This window comes from Eubalaena glacialis, chromosome 2 (genome assembly GCF_028564815.1).
Source record: "Eubalaena glacialis isolate mEubGla1 chromosome 2, mEubGla1.1.hap2.+ XY, whole genome shotgun sequence".
Classification (NCBI taxonomy): Eukaryota; Metazoa; Chordata; class Mammalia; order Artiodactyla; family Balaenidae; genus Eubalaena; species Eubalaena glacialis.
The window spans coordinates 116,509,573-116,529,871 of record NC_083717.1 but is presented as its reverse complement, the minus strand read 5'-3'; the positions used below and the strand labels follow the sequence as shown (position 1 = coordinate 116,529,871).

The following is a 20,299-nucleotide window of genomic DNA, read 5'->3' as shown; positions in this document are numbered from 1 at the left end:
AGAAAAGGGGAACTTTAATGGTATCTTTAATGCTTTTGAGGCTCACTTAAGCAATGTAACGCAAATAAAAATGCTTCTGGTTTGTGGATTCTTGCAAAGTTCAGGTGGGGCTCTTTGCTGGGCCCAGTTTGTGTGCTGAAGTGGGGGGTGCATATGTATTTGATTTTAGGAGGTACATGAACAAATATTTTTGTTTTAACGGTTGTGTATTTCAGTAGTTTTATTGTTGTTTTAGAGAAAATGAGTACTAAAATCCACTTTGAAGCGTCTTTTGGGGAGATGAGGCTGAAATTTGATATGCCATATCCTATGCCACATTTTCACAGATACCTCCTTTCAGTATTTTTCTTCCTCAGAATTTCTATCCAGGTGGCCCCATTTTTCTTCTCTCCCTCAAATCTTCATCTATCGCCAGCTGCCCAGTGCTTGTTCCCTGGATCCTCCACCAAGCAGCCACTCTACAGTTCCAGCCTCAACACCCTCCCCTCCTGCCCTGCCACACCTTTTCACTTGCAGCCCATTGAATTCCTTCCTCTGGTCTACCTTTACTGTGCTGGAGCTGCCCACTGGCTCAGCAAAGAAAGGGCACTCACTCCTTCAGATTCCTCCGCCAGAGACGGCAGCTGGGACATCATTGTAAATGCTTTCCTCTTTGGTAGAAAGAACAAATGACTGTATTTCTGAGAAATAACTAAAGGCAGAGTTTCAATAGCTAAACTCTTGAGCATTCCTCCCCAGATGAAGGATGAGAACATAAGATGGGAAAGGTAGAAGACTGTCTCAGAGAGAAAGGAAAATTGAACTAGGGAAATCTTAGGGACATGCTTAACTTTGGAATTTCCTTTAGTTTGGATTTCATGCATTTGAGCATCAAATAGACTTGAGTTTGAAGTTTGGCTCTGCCATGTACTAGCTGTGACCTGAGCTGATATCCCTCTTTATAAAAAAGGACAATGATGATAATTTAAAATAATTATTGTAAAGATAAAATGAGATAATATATGAAGTTCGATGGCATCACAATTAGCTTTTTATCTTATTTTATTATTTTTAAAATTTATTTAATTTTTGACTGCACCGAGCAGCTTGCAGGATCTTAGTTCCCCAACCAGGTATTGAACCTGGACCCACAGCAGTGAAAGCATAGAGTCCTAACCACTGGACTGCCAGGGAATTCCCACAATTGGCTTTTTTTTTTTTTTAATTCTTATTTATTTTTATTTATTTATTTTTGGCTATGTTGGGTCTTTGTTGCTGCACGAGGCCTTTCTTTAGTTGTGGCGAGCAGGGGCAACTCTTCGTTGCGGTGCACGGGCTTCTCATTGCGGTGGCTTCTCTTGTTGCGGAGCATGGGCTCTAGGCATGTGGGCTTAGTAGTTGTGGCTCGCAGGCTGAGTTGCTCTACGGCATGTGGGATCTTCCTGGACCAGGGATCGAACCCGTGTCCCCTGCATTGGCAGGCGGATTCTTAACCACTGTGCCACCAGGGAAGCCCCCCACAATTGGCTTTTTAAAAAAACAGTTTATATTGAAGTGTAACATACATGTGGAAAATTGCTCATATTATAAGTGTCGATGAAAAAATTAATCACCCAATCTAAGAAAGAAATGGAAAATTTTATTCGCGCCAAATTGAGGCTTATAACGCAGGAACAGACTCAAAGAAAGCTCCGAGAACTGTTTTGCCCGTTAGAGATAAAAGCACAGTTATATATGTTTTTGAGGCATAGGGCTGTACATTAAATGATGTATTACAGTTTACACAATCCAGATCTATGTGTACAAAGCGAGTAGCGGGTCATGGGTCATCGTGACCCCTTACAAGATGAAGAAGGAAGGGTGTCTCCAGAGGAGTAAGCTTGTTGATGCTAGGAGAAGGTTGCTTTTTATGGTTGAGCAGGTGTTTCTGCAGATGGGAAGGTTTGGTCAATGCATAATGCAGATACACCATGCACAGTAGAGGGGAGAGAGGAGGCCAAAGCTCAAAGAAAAAATTTTATGTGTAAATTTTCCTTAACTTGCTTAGAATACAAATTTTTATTTCATCACAAATGTATAGCTCTACGAATTATAACAAAGTGAACATACTCTTGTAACCACTATGCAAATCAAGAAATAGTATTGGGCTGGCCAAAAAGTTCCTTCGGGTTTTTCCATAACATGTTACAGAAAAACCTGAACGAACTTTTTGGTCAACCCAAAACATTGCCTACACCCTGGAAGCCCCTATCTTGCCCCGTTCCTATCGCCACAATTACCTTTTTCCTCCAAAGAAACCATAGTTCTGACTTCTAACACTATAGATTAGTTTCAGTGCTTTTGAACTTAACATAAATGGCTTCCTTTTGTGTCTGGCTGCTTTGCTTCAACAGTACGCTTGTGAGAACCAATGCACGTTATTGCATGTACCAGTAATCCGTTTGTTTTCATTGCTCTGTACTACTCCATCGTATGAATGTATCACAATGTATTTATCCACCCTAAGGACGTCCGTGTTGTCCTCAGTTTGGGGCTGTTATGAGTAAACTGCTGTTCAACTTCTCGTACGCGTCTTTCGGTACACAAAGGAACACATTTCTCCTTGGTATATACTTGGGAGTGGAATTGCCGATCACAGGGTGTGTCTGTATTCAGTGTCAGTAGATGATACCACACACTTTTCCAAAGTGATGGTATCAATTTATACTGCCATCACCAAAACATCACTGTTCTGGTTGCGCCACATCTTTGCCAACATTTGGTTTGGTTGGTCTTTCTAATTCGAGCCAATCTGTTGTTAATTGGTGTTTCCCCAGTCAAGCACTTTTTTATATGTTTATTGGCCATTGGATATCCTCTTTTGTGAAGCGCATGTTCAAATCACTTGTCCATTTTTTAAGAAGTAGATTATCTTTTATTATTTTGTAGAGAAGTTCTTTTTAGATGCTGGATATGAGCCCTTTGGTTAATTGTGTTGGAAATATTTTCTCTTACTCTGTGGGTTGGCTTTTCACTCTCTTAATGGTGCCTTTTGATGAATAGAAATTCTCATTTTTACTATAATAAGTTTTGTCCTGTGGTTAGGGCATTTTGAGCCTTATGAAAGTAATCCTTTCCTAACTCAGTCATGAAAATATTCCCTTAAATTATCTTAAGAAGGAATTAGTGCTCGTTATTTGTCATTTAGACTTGCAATATACTGGGCATTGATTTTTGTGTACGAGTTGAGGTGGGGATCAAGTTTGTTTTTTCTATATTAAAATTATCTGGAATTATTTAGTAAGAAACCCACCTTCTTCCCCTGGACTCTTTCTTCTGTTCCAGTATTCTCTAGGTTTATCTAACCTTGTAACAGTGTAAATAACACTGTCTTAATGACCACAACTATAATAAGTCATGATCTACTACTGTGTCCTTTTACCTTGGTTATTCTCAGCTCTTTGCATTTCCATATGCGTTTTGGAGTTACTTTATCAATTTTGACATTATTGTTTTGATTGCATCAACATCTTTACAATGAGTTTTTAATTCCACGAACATAATATGTATCTTTCCCTAAATACTTATTTGAATATAGTCTTTTCTGATTTCTCTGTTTAGTTTTCTTTGTGAAGGTTTTAGCTTCCCTTAAATTTAAATCTCTTCCCAAGTATTCTAAAATTTTGATGCAGTTGTGCACGTTTTTTAAAATTCCATTTTCTGACTTTTTTTGTTAGATAGAATCTCTCTCTCTCAATAAAATAGTAAATATAAGTTATTGAACTGTTTCCTGATTTACAAACCTTTTAATCACTTAGAATCTTTCACTGTTGCAAACAGTACTTTAATGAAATTATTATACAGCTATTTTGTGCATACCTGTGAGTACTTTAATAAGATAGAAGCAGAATTGTGTGTTAGAGTTCCTACTCATTTTAACCACTGGTAGATACTGCACAGTTGCCCTCTCAAAATACTGAACCCACTAAATATACTCAACTAACACAAGAATGTCCATTACTCACACTTCACCAATATTCATTTAGTTTATGCCAATCTAAGGTTAAAAATTACATACTACTGTTTTTAATTTGTATTTCTCAATACTAGCATAGTTGGACATCTTTTCATTTTGTCTTCTTTTGTGACTTGTTTGCTTGTATTCTTTGCCCTTTTGTAAATTGGGTCATTAGTCTCTATTCCTACTGATTTGAAAGCAGGTTTTCGTATATTAAGGCAATTAGTCCTTTGTTGTATATATCGCAATCCTAGTCTTTAGCTTGCCATGTCTTTTACCTTTTGCCTTCATTCATTATATGGAAATTTTATGTTTTATGTAGTTATATCTTTTCTGGAGTTGTTGTTACTGTTGTTGGTCTGAAGGAAGCCTTCCCTAACCTAAAGTTGAACAATATGTATATTTTAACTAATATGCATATATGTTTAGATTTTTATTCAGTCTAGAATTTGTTTGTGTGTGTGGCATACATAAGGATGTGTTGTTAAGGGTGGCAGTGTGCTGTAGGGAGCTTAGGTTATGGAATCTAATGTCATGGAGTCAAATTTTAGGCTTCAGCAGTTACTGAAGCAAGTTAATTACTTTTTACTGGGCAAGTTACTGGGCAAGATGATTTCCTATTTATTTGTGCTTAGGTTCCTTATTTGTATAAAAAAATTGTTTTTAGTAGTCAATTAAATAATGCATTTAGGGACCTTAGCACAGTGCCTGGCTCATTGTGGAACCAAAATAATGTAAGCTACTGTTAGTTTTGTCTTTCCCAGATTGATAACTATTTGCCCCAACATTTAATAAATAGTTGGTTCTTGCTTGGCAGATATGGAGTGCTAACTCTCACATGTATAAATGCCTTTCTATATGCTGATTTATTTCTAGATCCTTTAATATTTTTTGTTTATTTATTTATTTATTTTAAATTTTATTTATTTATTTATTTATGGCTGTGTTGGGTCTTCGTTTCTGTGTGAGGGCTTTCTCTAGTTGCGGCAAGTGGGGGCCACTCTTCATCGCGGTGCGCAGGCCTCTCACTATCGCGGCCTCTCTTGTTGCGGAGCACAGGCTCCAGACGCGCAGGCTCAGCAACTGTGGCTCACGGGCCTAGTCGCTCCGCGGCATGTGGGATCCTCCCAGACCAGGGCTCGAACCCGTGTCCCCTGCATTGGCAGGCAGATTCTCAACCACTGCGCCACCAGGGAAGCCCCTGTTTATGTTTATCTAGACCTTGTGCCAATTTTGTGTCTTTGCAGTTGATATAGTTTTAAAGTTATTTAAATATCTGGCATTTCAAATTACCTCAATTCTTTTTTTCCTTCTAAATTTTGTTTGGGTAGTTGTAGACATAGACTCTTATGTATGAACTTGAAAGTCAGTTTCTCAAGATCTATGAAATGATGAGATTGGAATTTCCATTGGGATTATATTAAATCATACATCAATATGAGAGGCCTGGTAATACTGAGTCTTCCTATCCAGGAACATAATTTATCTCTCTGGCTATTCAGAATTTCATTCATGTTCTTCAGTAAAGCTCTACAGTTTTCTTCTTATAGCTCGTGCCATTTAACTTAATTTTTACAAACTTAATTAAAAATAGGATTCATCTGTCATGTTTTAAAATGGTTTTGTTGGTATAACAAAGCGATTTTCATGTTTCTAATTCTGATTTTATACTCATGTTAGTTCTACTAGTTTTTTCAGTTGAGAGCCTTGGAATTTTTGTAGACAAAGCATGACAGCTTGTGTTTTTTATTGTAAAATATACATAAAGTAAAATCTATCATCTTAACCATGAAAAGTTTTTACCATTTTACTCATTGAAAACATTTATTAACACTTTGTATATGTAGCACATAATGGTTTACATAATAGGTGAATAGGTGTTAGCCATTTTTAAGTAGAGTTCAGTAGTGTTAATTATATTCATGTTTGTGTGACAGATTTTCAGAACTCTTTTGTCTTGCACAACCGAAACTATACTCATTAAACAACTCTTCATTTCTCCTCTCTTCCCAAACTCTGGCAACCACTATTCTATTTTCTATTTCTATGAATCTGACTACTCTAGGTACCTCATGTAAGTGGAACCCTACAGTATTTGTGTGACTGGCTTATTTCACTTAGCGTAATGTCCTCAAGATTCATCCATGTTGTAACATGTATCAGAGTTTCCTTCCTTTTTAAGGCTGAATAATATTCCACAGTATGGTCTGTACCACATTTTGTTTATCCATCCATCTGTCAATAGACACTTGGGTTGCTTCCACTTTTGAGCTACTGTGAATAATGCTGCTATCACCATGGATGTACAAATATTTCCTTGGTACCCTGCTTTGAATTCCTTTGGGTGTATACCCAGATGTGGGATTGCTGGATCGTATGGCAATGTTACCTTTATTTTTTGAGGAGTCTCCATATTGTTTTTCATAGCTGCTGAATGTATAGTGATACATTCCCACTACAGTGAGCAAGTTCCTATTTCTCCACCTTGTCAACACTTGTTATTTTCTGAGTTTTTGTTTGTTTAATATTAGCCACCCTAATCAGTGTGGTGTCTCATTGGGTTTTGATTTGCATTTCTCTTATTATTAGTTATGTTGTGTGTCTTTTCAGGTGCCTTTTGGCCACTGGTGTATCTTCTATGGAAAAATGTCTATTCAAATCCTTTGCCCATTTTTAATCAGGTTTTTAACACTAGAAAATAAAACACAAATCGTTACCTATCTTTTTTTTACTAGACCTTTTCTACTGCCTAGGGCCTCCAAAACAAAGCTAGAAAAGTGGTGATTAGTAGACATCCTTGTGCTATTCCTGATTTTATAGGCTTCCTTCTAATGTTTTCCAGTTAAAAATTATGTTGGTCAGAGATTTTTTTTGGTCAATTATCTTTATCAAGTTAAGGAACATTCTTTATATATCTGGGCTTCTAAGTGTTGATATCACAAAAATTAGTTTGAGTTTAATGTATGAGGGATATATTTACTGAAATGACTGTGTGATTGATGTGATTTTCTTTAATCTGATTATCCAGTAATTACATTTTAGATTCGTTAGTGTGGAACCATCTCTGCACTATTTCATCATGATGAAATGCTGAATTTGATTTGCTGATTTTCTGGTCATTTTAAATAAGGAAAGATCTTAGCCAAATGTAATGAATTCTGTGAATTCAAGATAAGGGAAAGTATGGGGACATTTTCTATATTTTAAGTAGCAAAGTATACAGTGACTCCACAGTGGAGCACTGGATTTGTTAAAATGGAAACAACAACCAAATGGTTTTTAGATCTGCCCCCTGTGTTCTCTGATGTTATCTTTTTCCTCAGCCTTAAGAGTTCTTCTTCAGTGTAGCACCAATCAAGATAAGTGGAAATGAACCTTGAAAAACAGTTGCTATTGTGTGTTGAGTTACATGGCATAGTGAGGGCGACTCCTAGGGGATTTCCCTTGACTTAGTTAGAACACATATTCTATCTTGTGTTGTAATCTTAGAAGTTGCAGGTAAATGGTGGTGACATCAGAGTTACTGTTGCTTCTAGATCATACCTAACTCTTATTTAGTAACATCTAGCGCATTATTAGTGTCTAATTCATTGATTATTAATTCCACTATTACAAATAATAATATGTTCATGCATTCATTTAGCACATATTTACTGAGCGTCTACTATGTACTGGTAAGTTTGATAGATGCTTGGAATTCAAAGATGTATCAGGCAAGATCCTTTCACTCAAGCAACTCGGTTCTTTTTTTTTTTTTTCGTGGCAGGGTAGTAGGTAGGTGACAGAGAGTAGCATGGGGGAGAGAGAGATGAAATGTACACAGATAAGTGCAATAAAATGGTCTAATACTCTTATTGAAGAATGTATAGCATATCATAGAACACAAAAGGAGAGTGTGATCAATCCTATTTGGGGGAACTAGGACAGGCCTCCTGAGCAGACATGGAAGATAGTAGGCTGGATAAGTCAGGTGGAGGCAAGCTAGACCAAACAGGCAGAGGAAGGATGGAGCACGACTTGTTTGAAGAATAGCAGGTAGTTTATTATGACTGATAGATAAGAGGCAAGGGGAGTGATATGCAAGGGCATTATGTCTGTAGACTTTGAGGAGGTCAGGTCTTCAGGAGAGAGAGAAATTATATGGCGTGAAGGTTTTAGGCAGGGGAGTAACAGAACCAAATACAGGTTTTGTCAGACTGCTTTAGAGGTATTGAGGATGAGTATGGATCTGGCAGGGAGGTGAGTGGCTGCTGTGGAGAAGTAGGAAGACCAGTTTGGAGTGGTCCTTATAGTGGTCCAAAGGATAGATGATAGGCGCAGTCAGTGATTTCTACTTTCCTGTGAACAGATGCATTTTAAAACGTGTTTGTGATACTCAGTGATAATGGAATCAGAGTTAATAAAAAGCCTAGATGCTCTTGGTTTCATTTTCTGTGATGGCTTATACCTTTTGCTAAGCCTATTGCCAGGGCTACTAGAAGAATAAAATAATTTGAATTTGAACTCATTTTTTTTTGCCCAGCCTGGAATAAATGTGGGACTTAATAGTGATATATAGTTATCCTTATGTTTATGGATTACCCAATCCATGGATAAAATATGTGTTCAGCTCTAGGTCAATTTGCCTGAAACAAACTCAAACAAAACCAGTTGTCTAAAACCAATTTACCTAAATTAATATTCTCAACGTATTTCTGTCTTCAACAGTAAGTAATTATGTTTGCACCACTCAGGCACAATAACCCAGTGCCGTCCCACCAGGGAGTCTCTGTGATGAGTCACTTTTTGAGGGCATTAATTGCTCCTTCCTAGTCAACAAAATCAATACCTTACATTTCAAACTTGGTAAACCATTTACCTCTGCCTCTTTATCTTTCACATTCTACCCATGCTTCCCCCAGTTCCAGCGTTGCTTCCTTTAGAAAGCCTTTGGGAAAAAAAAAAAAAAAAAAAGCCTTTGACTATCCTACCCTCTCATGAGTGTCTCCGAATCCTTTGGCCACCAGGTACTACCTATGATAGGTCGTCTATTGTTGAATTTTTATTTAAATTGTACATCATTTAACATTTTATGCATTTGTTTTATATCCCAATTCGTCTCTCAATCTTTAGTGAGGGGAAAAGTAATCTGGGGATCCTGTTAATTCAGGTATCTGGAGTAGGGTCCATGAATTTGCCTTTTTCACAAGATGCATAGGTATTTTAGATATAGTGCTAGATCAGTAGTCTTTAAACTGGGGGATGCAGAAGGACCCTCCAAGAGGTAGAGGCATGGATAATTTTGAGCAAATTACCTTCCAGATCCTCAGCTTTCATTAGTACTCTCTTAATTTAAATGGATCGCCTACCCAATTTATAAAGGGAAGGTATCTCACCTATTCCAAATCTTGCTCTACCTTGCTCAGATGTGAAAACCTCCAGGGTGTCAAAGAAAGGATAATTTCAGATAATGGCATCTGGGAAGCCTTTATTAGAGGACCAAAAAATTGATCCTATCCATTCCAATAAGATACATTTCCAATTAAATTTTAATGTTTAATAATTATCACATTTCAATATGTTTTCATACGTTAGGTGCTAATAAAATATTTTTATAACTCAGCCCAGAAGTAAACCTAAAACTACTTTTGTGATCAGAGAAAATTTTTAAAAATCATTTTTATATTTGTATTCCTTGGAAATTATGAGAGGGTGAATAATAGGCATTGAAGCATAAAACTATTACTTCTGGATAAATTCTGTTAAAAAGAAAAGAAATTGAAATGTTTAAAAGGAGGAGAAGGAACCAGGTAAAATTCCTGAATGTTAAAGCCATTTGTTCACAGCCTTTTTAAACAGATAATGCTGAATGGCAAATATGGTATTATTAGAGTCTATTAACTACATTTAAAAGCGTAATCGTTATATTTTTAATATTAGTATTCATAAATTGTCCAGAATTTGTTTTTGCAACTGTTTAAACTTACAGTGACAAATTTCAGATGTCAATTTAAAAATGTGTGAGGAGTATGGTATTTTTTAGAAAAATTGTAGTGGGTGTATGAGCGTAAGTTTGAAGAGCACTGTTCTGGTTTGTACTTTGAAAACTGCTGCCTCAGAATCACCTGTGACCATGTTAAAAAGGTAGCTCACTGGATGTGATCCAGGCATGATCATGTGTGTGATAATAGCTGACATTTATTTAGTTCTGTGTGCCAAAGAAACTGAAAGTGGCAGGTTCATTTCTGCAAAACGTGTCAATGCTATTTGCCTTTCCCGAGGGCATCGCAGAGCTCCCTTCCCTGTGGCTTACTGCCTGGTTCTTAGTGGCTATAACCGGAGCCTAAGGTTATAAAGGAACCAGCCAATTCCCTCAAGTATGAGCCTGCTCAGAGTACTTGCTCCCCTCCCTTCCCACCCCTGCACCTGTGGAGTCAGCCCATCTTTCTAGAGTCTCAGGGAAGAAGCTTCTAGACTCTTTCCCCAACCTCCTCACACTTTCTTTCCCCTCCTCACCCAAACTCTGATCAGCTGTAGGGTGTTTGAAGGAGAGTGGGAATGTCAATGTCACTACCAGGAACAAAGACATTCTGTCCTGTTGTGCTGTACCTGGAGGACCATCCTGCTTCTGTGTCAGGTATGAGTTGATCATCCAGAACTCTGAGCCGCGTCTCTGGGAGGTCAGTGAGACGGGAGTGTGGTTTCTGTCTTACTTTGTTCTTTTCTTTCTCTAAAGTGAATCAATGTCTTTATTTATTTAAAAAAAGTTTTTTGGAGTATAGTTGATTTAAAATGTTGTGTTAGTTTCAGGTATACAGCAAAGTGATTCAGGTATGTGTGTGTGTGTGTGTATATATATATATATATGTATATTTTTCAGATTATTTCCATTATAGGTTATTACAAGATATTGAATACAGTTCCCTGTGCTATACAGTAGGACCTTGTTGTTTATCTATTTTATGTATAGTAGTGTGTATCTGTTAATCCAAAACTCATAATTTAACCCTCCCCCCCATTTCCCCTTTGGTAACCGTAAGTTTGTTTTCTGTGTCTTTGAGTCTGTTTCTATTTTGTATATACATTTATTTGTATTATTTTTTAGATTCCACATATAAGTGATATATAACATTTGTCTTTCTCTGACTTCACTTATTCTCTAGGTCCATCCATGTTGCTGCAAATGGCAATATTTCATTCTTTTTTATGGCTGAGTAATATTCCATTGCATATATATATATATATATATATATATATATATATCTTCTTAAACTAATCATCTGCTTATGTGCACGTGGGTTGTTTCCATGTTTTGGCTATTGTAAATAGTGCTGCTGTGAACATTGGGGTGCATATATCTTTTTGAATTAAGAGTTTTCATCTTTTCTGGATATATGCCCAGGATTGGGATTGCTGGATCATATGGTAGCTCTATTTTTACTTTTTTAAGGACCCTCCATACTGTTCTCCATAATGGCTGCACCAATTTACATCCCCACCAACAGTGTAGGAGGGTTCCCTTTTCTGCACGCCCTCTCCAGCATTCATTATTTGTAGACGTTTTGATGATAGACATTTTGACCGATGTGTGATAATGAGGTGATACCTCATTGCAGTTTTGATTTGCATTTCTCTAATAATTAGTGATATTGAGCATCTTTTCATGTGCCTGTTGGCCATCTGTATGTCTTCTTTGGAGAAATGTCTATTCAGGTCTTCTGCCTATTTTTTGATTGGATTGCTTGTTTTTTGATATGGAGCTGTATGAGGTGTTTGTTTATTTTGGAAATTAATTCCTTGTCAGTCACATCGTTTGCAGATATTTTCTCCCATTCCACATTTTGTCTTTTCATTTTGTTAATGGTTTCCTTTGCTGTGCAAAAGATTTTAAGTTTAATTAGGTCCCATTTGTTTATTTTTGTTTTTATTTCCATTACTCTAGGAGGCAGTTCCAAAAATATATTGCTGCGATTTATAACAAGGAGTGTTCTGCCTATGTTTTCCTCTCGGAGTTTTATAGTATCTGGTCTTTCATTTAGGTCTTTAATCCATTTTGAGTTTATTTTTGTATATGGTGTTAGAGAATGTTATAATTTCATTCTTTTACATGTAGCTGTCCTGTTTTCCCAGCACCACTCACTGAAGAGACTGTCTTTTCTCCATTGTATGTTCTTGCCTCCTTTGTCTTAGATTCATTGACCATAAGTGTGTAGGTTTATACCTGGGCTCTCTGTCCTGTTACATTGATCTATGTGTCTGTTTTTGTGCCAGTGCCATACAGTTTTGATTACCATAGCTTTGTAATATAGTCTGAAGTCAGGGAGAGTGATTCCTCCAGCTCCATTCTTCTTTCTCAAGTTTGTTTTGGCTATTCAGGATTCTTAATATTAATAAGGATCAGAAATAAGTCAGTTACTACAGAGTTCAAAGTCATTTTAAAAACTAGATGTGGTGCTTGCTTCGGCAGCACATATACTAAAATTGGAACGATACAGAGAAGATTAGCATGGCCCCTGCGCAAGGATGACATGCAAATTCGTGATGTGTTCCATATTTTTTATATGTGTAGCTGATTCACTTTGTTATAAAGCAGAAACTAACACACCATTGTAAAGCAATTATACTCCAATAAAGATGTTAAAAAAACAAAAACAAAAACAAAAACTAGATGTGAATGGTTACAACCCTGATAAGATGTATAGGACAAAGAACAGAAGGAAGTACAGCAAAATACTAACAGTGGCATCTTAAGGGGTGGATTTTCATGTTTTCTGAATTCCAATTCTTAAATATAAGCATGCTTATATTGCTTTTACAATTTAGAAATCTCTTCTAAATTATCCTTTCTGAGAGGGGGGGATACCAGACACTCATAAATGGCACAAATGGATACTCTGCTGCTTGTACTCCAAGAGGGTATTTCCATTTCTCAGTGATAATAACTAATAACAAATCTGTGTTTTACATCTGTCAGGCCCTATGGAAATGAACTAAATGTTATACATGGATTAAATAACTGTAATCCTTAGTGTAATGTTATGAGGTAGATAATTATTCATAGTTTACTAAAGAGGATACTGCATCTTAGAAAAAATTATATACTTTTCTTGGGCTTTACAAAGCTAGTAAAGAGAGAAGCCAATATTTGAACCTTGGTTTTGCACCATTAAACTGATAGGCATGTCACCTTACACCAGCTCACACCATGCCCCATCCTTTCTCAGTAAATATAGGGACATTTCTAAGAACTGAAATGAGGATCCACTTTGGAATGAATGGAAAGAAATATCAGATATGGAGTGATGATGAAAGGATAAAATCCTATAATGTGTTCTTACATGGAATTGTGTATAGAGGAAATAATTCACATAATATACATTCAACAGTAATTTTATTTGAAATGCATCATTTATTTAAGTAGTACTGCCTGAACACCTACATGCCAGGACTTGTTCAAGGCATTTGAATACATCAGTGAATCAAGAAGAAAACAATTCCAGCTTTCTAGGAGCTTGCCTTCTAAGGGAGTGGGGGAGGATGATAGTGGTGAATAGAGATAATAAAGAAATAAAGTAAATAAATTGTAGCTTAGATGGCGATAAGTGCTATGGAAAAGAACAGCCAGATGAGAGGCATTGGGATTGTAGTGAAAGGGTTGGTTACAGTTTTAAATAGTGTGGTCAGGGTAGGACTCCTTAAGACTGTGACATTTGAGCAAAGAGATAAGGAAATGCAGGGGAAGGGAAGCTCCAGTCCAAAGGCTCTGAGTACAGAATGGGTGTTGTGTGGTCTGGGTAACTGCAGCTGTTAAGCAGTTAGCCAGAAAAGGAGATTTGAGAAGAAATGTAGAGTCACCTGTTCTTAACCTGGGGTCTAAGGACCTCTAAGCAGTCCAGGGATAGAATTCAGGGGTCTATTAATTTGGGTGGGAAAAAATTTCACTTTTATTTTTAACAGTAACATCTAACTGAAATTTAACATTTTTCAGCAGACCAAAAACCTAGAATAACTTAGTAGAACCAATGACCTTGTCAGCAATAGAAGTCATAGATATTATCATATCACATGATAGGTGTTGCAGATATCTTAAAATATGGTTGTGTTCTTCACCACATCACATCAAAATTATGTTAGTAATTAGACCTGCCACTAGATCCTCTTATTTAATGTATTAATAAAGGGAGTACACAGGTTACTATATCACAATTAAAATTAAAACTGAGTTGGTTTCCTCTGTAGTCTATTGTATTTCATTTTATACATCTAAAAATATTATTTGGAGAAGGGATCCATAGACACTGCCAACTGCCAAAGGGGTCCATGGCACAAAACAGATGAAGGAACCCCTGACAGGCAGTGTTGACAGGCCAATGTGGAATCTTGTTTGATGTGGGCCTTTGTGCTGAGAGTGAAATGGCAGGAGCTGTGAGAGAATTTTGAGCAGAGGCTTGACATGATTTTCTTTTTGTCTGAAAAAGCCCACTCTGGCTGCTGTGTTGAATTAGGGACTGGGGCACGGGGAAGGGGAGTCTGGGGCCAGGCAGACCCACATCACAGTTATTAGATCATTATGGTGATCCAGGCAAGAAATTGTGCTTGCTCAGGGCATGGTGGCATGGACTATGGGTATAGCAAAGGAGGCAGTAAAAAATAATCAGATTCTGGATTTGTTTTGGAGGCAGAACCATTGGGATTTCCTGATAGGTTGGATGTGCGGGAGAACAGTCAGGGATGACGGCAGAGTTTTTTTTTTTTTAAACATCTTTATTGTAGTATAATTGCTTTACAATGGTGTGTTAGTTTCTGCTTTATAACAAAGTGAATCAGTTATACATATACATATGTTCCCATATCTCTTCCCTCTTGTATCTCCCTCCCTCCCAACCTCCCTATCCCACCCCTCTAGGTGGTCACAAAGCACCGAGCTGATCTCCCTGTGCTATGCGGCTGCTTCCCACTAGCTATCTGTTTTACATTTGGTAGTGTATATATGTCCATGCCACTCTCTCACTTCATCCCAGCTTACCCTTCCCCCTCCCCATGTCCTCAAGTCCATTCTCTACGTCTGCATCTTTATTCCTGTCCTGCCCCTAGGTTCTTCAGAACCTTCTTTTTTTTTTTTTTTTTAAGATTCCATACATATGTGTTAGCATACAGTATTTGTTTTTCTCTTTCTGACTTACTTCACTCTGTGTGGCAGACTCTAGGTCCATCCACCTCACTACAAATAACTCAATTTCGTTCCTTTTTATGGCCGAGTAATATTCCATTGTATATATGTGCCACATCTTTATCCATTCATCCGATGATGGACACTTAGGTTGCTTCCATGTCCTGGCTATTGTAAATAGAGCTGCAGTGAACATTGGGGTGCATGTGTCTTTTTGAATTATGGTTTTCTCAGGATATATGCCCAGTAGTGGGATTGTTGGGTCGTATGGTAGTTCTATTTTTAGTTTTTTAAGGAACCTCCATACTGTTCTCCATAGTGGCTGTATCAATTTACATTCCCACCAACAGTGCAAGAGTGTTCCCTTTTCTCCACACCCTCTCCAGCATTTATTGTTTCTAGATGTTTTTGACTTGAGCCATGGAAGGATGGAATGGCCATCGACTGGAGGAGAGGACTGTGGCTGGGAGGGGGAAGATCAGGCATTATTTCTGATGTGTGAAACTTGAGGTGTCGATCTGACATATACAAGGAAGTGTTTGCAGGCATTTGGATGCTATATGAGTGTGGAGTTGGGGAGGAGGGCTTCTGAGCTGCAGATGTGTATCAGGGAGTCATTTGTGCATAGGAAAGTTGATATTTAAAACTCAGACTGGTGAGATGCTGAGTGCAGATAGAAAAGGGGAACCAGGAGTGAGTGACCCTGGGGAGCTCCAGCAGGAGGAGATTGAGGTGAAGAGGAGGAATCAGCAAAGTAAACTGAGAAAGAGTGTCCAGCGAGGCAGCAGGAAAAGCAAGAGATGGTGGAGTTCTGGATGCTAAGGAGAAAAAGTGTATCAAGGAGTGGGGGTGGCGGGAAGGGAGTATGTCAAACGGTAGAGCAGGAAAAGTAAGGACTGAGAATTGACCACTGAATTTAGAAGCATAGAGGACACTGGTGGAAGGGGTTAGGGGCAAAAGTCTAATTCGGAGTGGCTTTAAGAGAATGGCAGTTGGACACAGTATGGAGACCACATTTTTGAGAAGTTTTGCAAAAGGAACTAAAGTGGGAGTAGTAGCTGGTGGGGCATGGGGGATCAAAAGAAAGATTTCATTTTGTTCTGATTAAGATGGGAGACATAATAGCTCTTTTGTATGCCAGAGAGAAGGTTCCAATAGAAAGGGGAAATTTGAGGTAGGAAGAAGGCAGACTTCCTGGAATGATCTCTTTAAGAGAATGATTAGGATAGAGATCTTATGTACTAGCAGAGGGGTTGGCTTTGATAATACATGAAAAGTCATCTGTAGTAACAGATCCAAGAGCATGAAAAGTCATCTGTAGTAACAGATCCAAGAGCATGAAAAGTCATCTCTAGTAACAGACCCAAGGGCAGAGAATATGGGTATCAATGCTGGTAGGTGGGAGGATGCAGAGGTTCTTCTGGCTGCTTCAGTTTTTCAGTGAAGTAGGAAGCAAAGTTATCAGTTAAGAGTGAAAATGAAATAAGAATAGCAATAACAGCTAAAAATATGTATCATACACCTATGTGCCAGGCACTGCTCTAAGTACTGTACAAATGTTAACTCATCTTTACAACAGCCTTGTGAGGTAGGAATCATCATTACCCTTGTTTAAGGATGAGAAAACAGTCACAGGTGTGAAATAACTCAAGCCAGATCCCACTACTTGTAAGTGGCGGAGCTAGGATGCAAACCAGACCTCCTGGGTCCGGAGTCTGCTGTCTCAGTTACGAGAGGATACCTCCAGCCAAATTGACCTTCGCAAAGGTAGTACGCATTTTATTTTCTTAACCAGTGGCCCTCAGTGTCCTACAAGATGGAATACTATCGTGTCTCCCTCTAAGGATTAAAGTACATAAGGCAAACCGCTTAGCACAATGCCCAATTCATAGAAGACAGTCAGTAAACGTTCATACTAGCTGGTTCTAGCAGCAGTCCATTTTTGTTGATGACGATGTTAACACTTCATGATTCTATTGATTGCTTTTTAAACATTGGGTTTCATGATTTAAAAATGGTTTCCAAATAGAGGAACAAAAACGGTATCTTACACTTTATTAATAGTTCTTTGATTACCAGCGAGGTTGAATGTTTGTTCCTATGGTAATAGGACATGGAAACAGTGACTCTGACTTTGTATTTCTGTGACATCTGTTACCATAGTAACCAAGGCAGTGAGCTATAAAGGGAGTGCGTGAATCCATGAGCCTGGCTTCCAGCTTGCTGGCTGAGAGAGCCAAAGGGGCAGAGCAGCCGGAGGCTGTATAATCCGAGGGCTGGATGCATCTGGGTACTTACTCAGCTGTGGCTTCTCTATTAGGAGCAGCTGTGAGTGGGGCTCCAGGAGTCACCCTCACGAAATGAGGCACATGATGACAGTTGGAAGAGGAAGAGTAAATGTTACTAAAGATGAATGGATATGGTAATGGCCAAGCAGAAAAAACCTGTGGACGTGTGGGGATGAGTTGGTGCTGACTAGCTGGTACCGCGAGGGATGAATTTCAGGAAACCACTAATTGGGGTAGATCCTCTGCAGAGGACTGGGCCTGAGTCACATCTGTTCTGTGGGATGTGAGTCCTGTGAGGAAGTCCATGTCCTCAGGCTGCCTCAGCTGCAGACCCTCCAGAATGCTGGCTCTTTCTGGTAGTGAGAGTGGAAAGCTTGGGTGGGTGTTATCATGATTTTTTTTTTGTCCTTGTCAATGAATATTGATGGAACTGGGCTGGTATTCAGAGGAGATCCTATAGCCAGGCTCCCTGGGTTCAGATCCTCCTTATTAACCATGTGAACATGAGCAAAGAATTCATCTCTCTGGGTCTCAGTTTATCTCTAATATGGGGGCAATAATAACAATACATCCCACATAAAATACATAAAACTTTTAAAAAAAAAAATATTTATTTATTTATTTATTTTTGGCTGTGTGGGGTCTTCGTTTCTGTGCGAGGGCTTTCTCTAGTTGTGTTGAGCGGGGGCCACTCTTCATCGCGGTGCGCGGGCCTCTCACTGTCCCGACCTCTCTTGTTGCGGAGCACAGCCTCCAGACGCGCAGGCTCAGTAGTTGTGGCTCATGGGCCCAGTTGCTCCGCGGCATGTGGGATCCTCCCAGACCAGGGCTCGAACCCGTGTCCCCTGCATTGGCAGGCAGATTCTCAACCACTGTACCACCAGGGAAGCCCCCCATAAAACTTTTATAGGAATTAAATGAGTTCAAAATATATTTCACCTAATGTATGATACACAGTATCCACATCTAAAATTACAATTTTACAATTGACATTTTACAATCAAAATTGGCAGCATTTTTTTCTTTCCTAGTGGTACATAAATACTGATTCATCTTAAAATCAGTGATGTCTTATGTTTGAGGAAATACTGTATGTTATTAGGAGAGCATTAAATATGGCTTGGTAATAGAAAATGCTACATGTAAGTGTTAACATTTACTTGGCTTTATAGTCACAACCAGATCCTAATGATGCTACTAAACCCATATGGATATATTCATTGCAAGCTCCTTATCCCTGTAATGTGAGGGCTCTTAAAAGCAAAACAAAAATCCAAGTAAGCTAGAATATCAACCCATAAAGAGTCACATGATCTTCTGCTTTGGGGGAGCTTCAGGATGTATTGTGTGACTTTCAAGGTTACCTGTTCTTGCTGCATACACTCATCCGTTGACCTTCCAGGTCACTCCCTCTACTTTCCTTTAATGGCCACATAGATACCCCATTCCAAATCCTGGCCTCTCTTCCCTCCCAGCGGTAGTCTTTTTCATTTCAGTCAGGTGATACTCGGTGTCTACATCCTAGATCTTATGTTTACTCAAGAGAGCTTTTATCTTGAGAAGATAAATTATAACATCCAGTTTCTGTCCATCATCTTTCACTCCAGCTTTTCCCCTCAGTTCCCTCAAAACACAGATTCCTTGTCTTCCTTGGGGACTTGACGCCAAACATCTTCCTTGATGTCTGTCAGCCTTTCCTGTCTTCCCTTCCTTCTTAGGGCATTGAAATTCTTTCTTCAGTCACATTCTTGGTAATGTCCTTGATGTCTTGACCTCATCACCTTCTGTAGCAGCCGTCTGACAAAACCCCAGCCCTGGAGGGATTCAAACATTTGCATCTCCCTCCCTTGATCTGGACTGCAGAAGCTTTTGGAGAAAAAGGTGCAGCTCTGTGCTTCTGCCCCTGTGACTCATGGTCCTGATGTGAGTGGGCCCCCCACCCTGTCCACGGCTCTTCATACGTGTTCCTAGACTGCACCGCTGTCTTCATAGCAGCTGCTTTTCCCAGTATGTTCTGCCCCCTTCAGAACTTCCATTTCTTGCCCTCTCCCTTCACTCTGAACATCTGACCTCATTTAAAAGTCATGAAGAGGCTTTGGAGTATGGTAGAAAATACTTGTTAGAAGTAGTCAGGAAATCTGAGCTCTGCTGAATAGCCATGTGTTCTTTTTTTCCTCTTGTAGTTATAAAATGTGTTTTCACCTGTGTATGGATCTGAGCTTCTAAAGCAAATGAGTCATTTTATTTGGATATTAGTTTCTTCCTATGTACTTTGAGGGAGGGGCTCTGGTCTAAGTGCCTTCTGAAATTTTGTCTTTAAGATTCTGTAATTTTACTCACAGATACAGAGGACAAACTAGTGGTTACCAGTGAAGGGAGAGGGGCAATGTAGGGATGGGGGAGGTACAAACTCTTGTGTGTGAGATAGGCTCAAGGATGTATTGTACAACACGGGGAATGTAGCCAATATTTTGTAATAACAGTAAATGGAAAGTAACCTTTAAAATTGTATAAAAATTTAAAAAATTCCATGATTTTATGACTTAAGTTTTGTATGGTTTTCTGAACCAGCTTTAATTTGCAGGATGAGACTATTTCTGATAATGTCATTTCCTCAGTAAAACAAGAAAATTCTCATTTGTCATAGAAACCTGGAAGGCATGTTATCTTTTGTGATGGCAAATTTATCCTTTTCCTATTTTATTTTTGAACTAGTGAAAATGACTTCCTGTGGTTTGGTCTATCATTTTATCAGTAGGAAGGAAGAGAAACTTAAGGAGTATCTCATTTCTGTAAAAGAGTTAATCAAGACTTTGCCTTGAACCTCTGACTGGGGCTTCTGGGGATGAAGAATGTATGTTTCCTGACCGGGTTTCACTCTGAAGA

The 20,299-nt window shown here is 38.6% G+C and overlaps 1 protein-coding gene and 1 non-coding gene across 3 annotated transcripts in view; both read left to right on the top strand.

Annotated features, from left to right (window-relative positions):
* FMN1 (formin 1) overlaps positions 1–20,299 on the top strand; it is a 414,086-nt gene that overhangs the window by 117,959 nt on the left and 275,828 nt on the right. The window lies entirely within an intron of this gene.
* LOC133086379 (U6 spliceosomal RNA) lies at positions 12,407–12,513 on the top strand. The gene has a single exon (XR_009700135.1). It is a non-coding gene; the product is annotated as a U6 spliceosomal RNA (small nuclear RNA).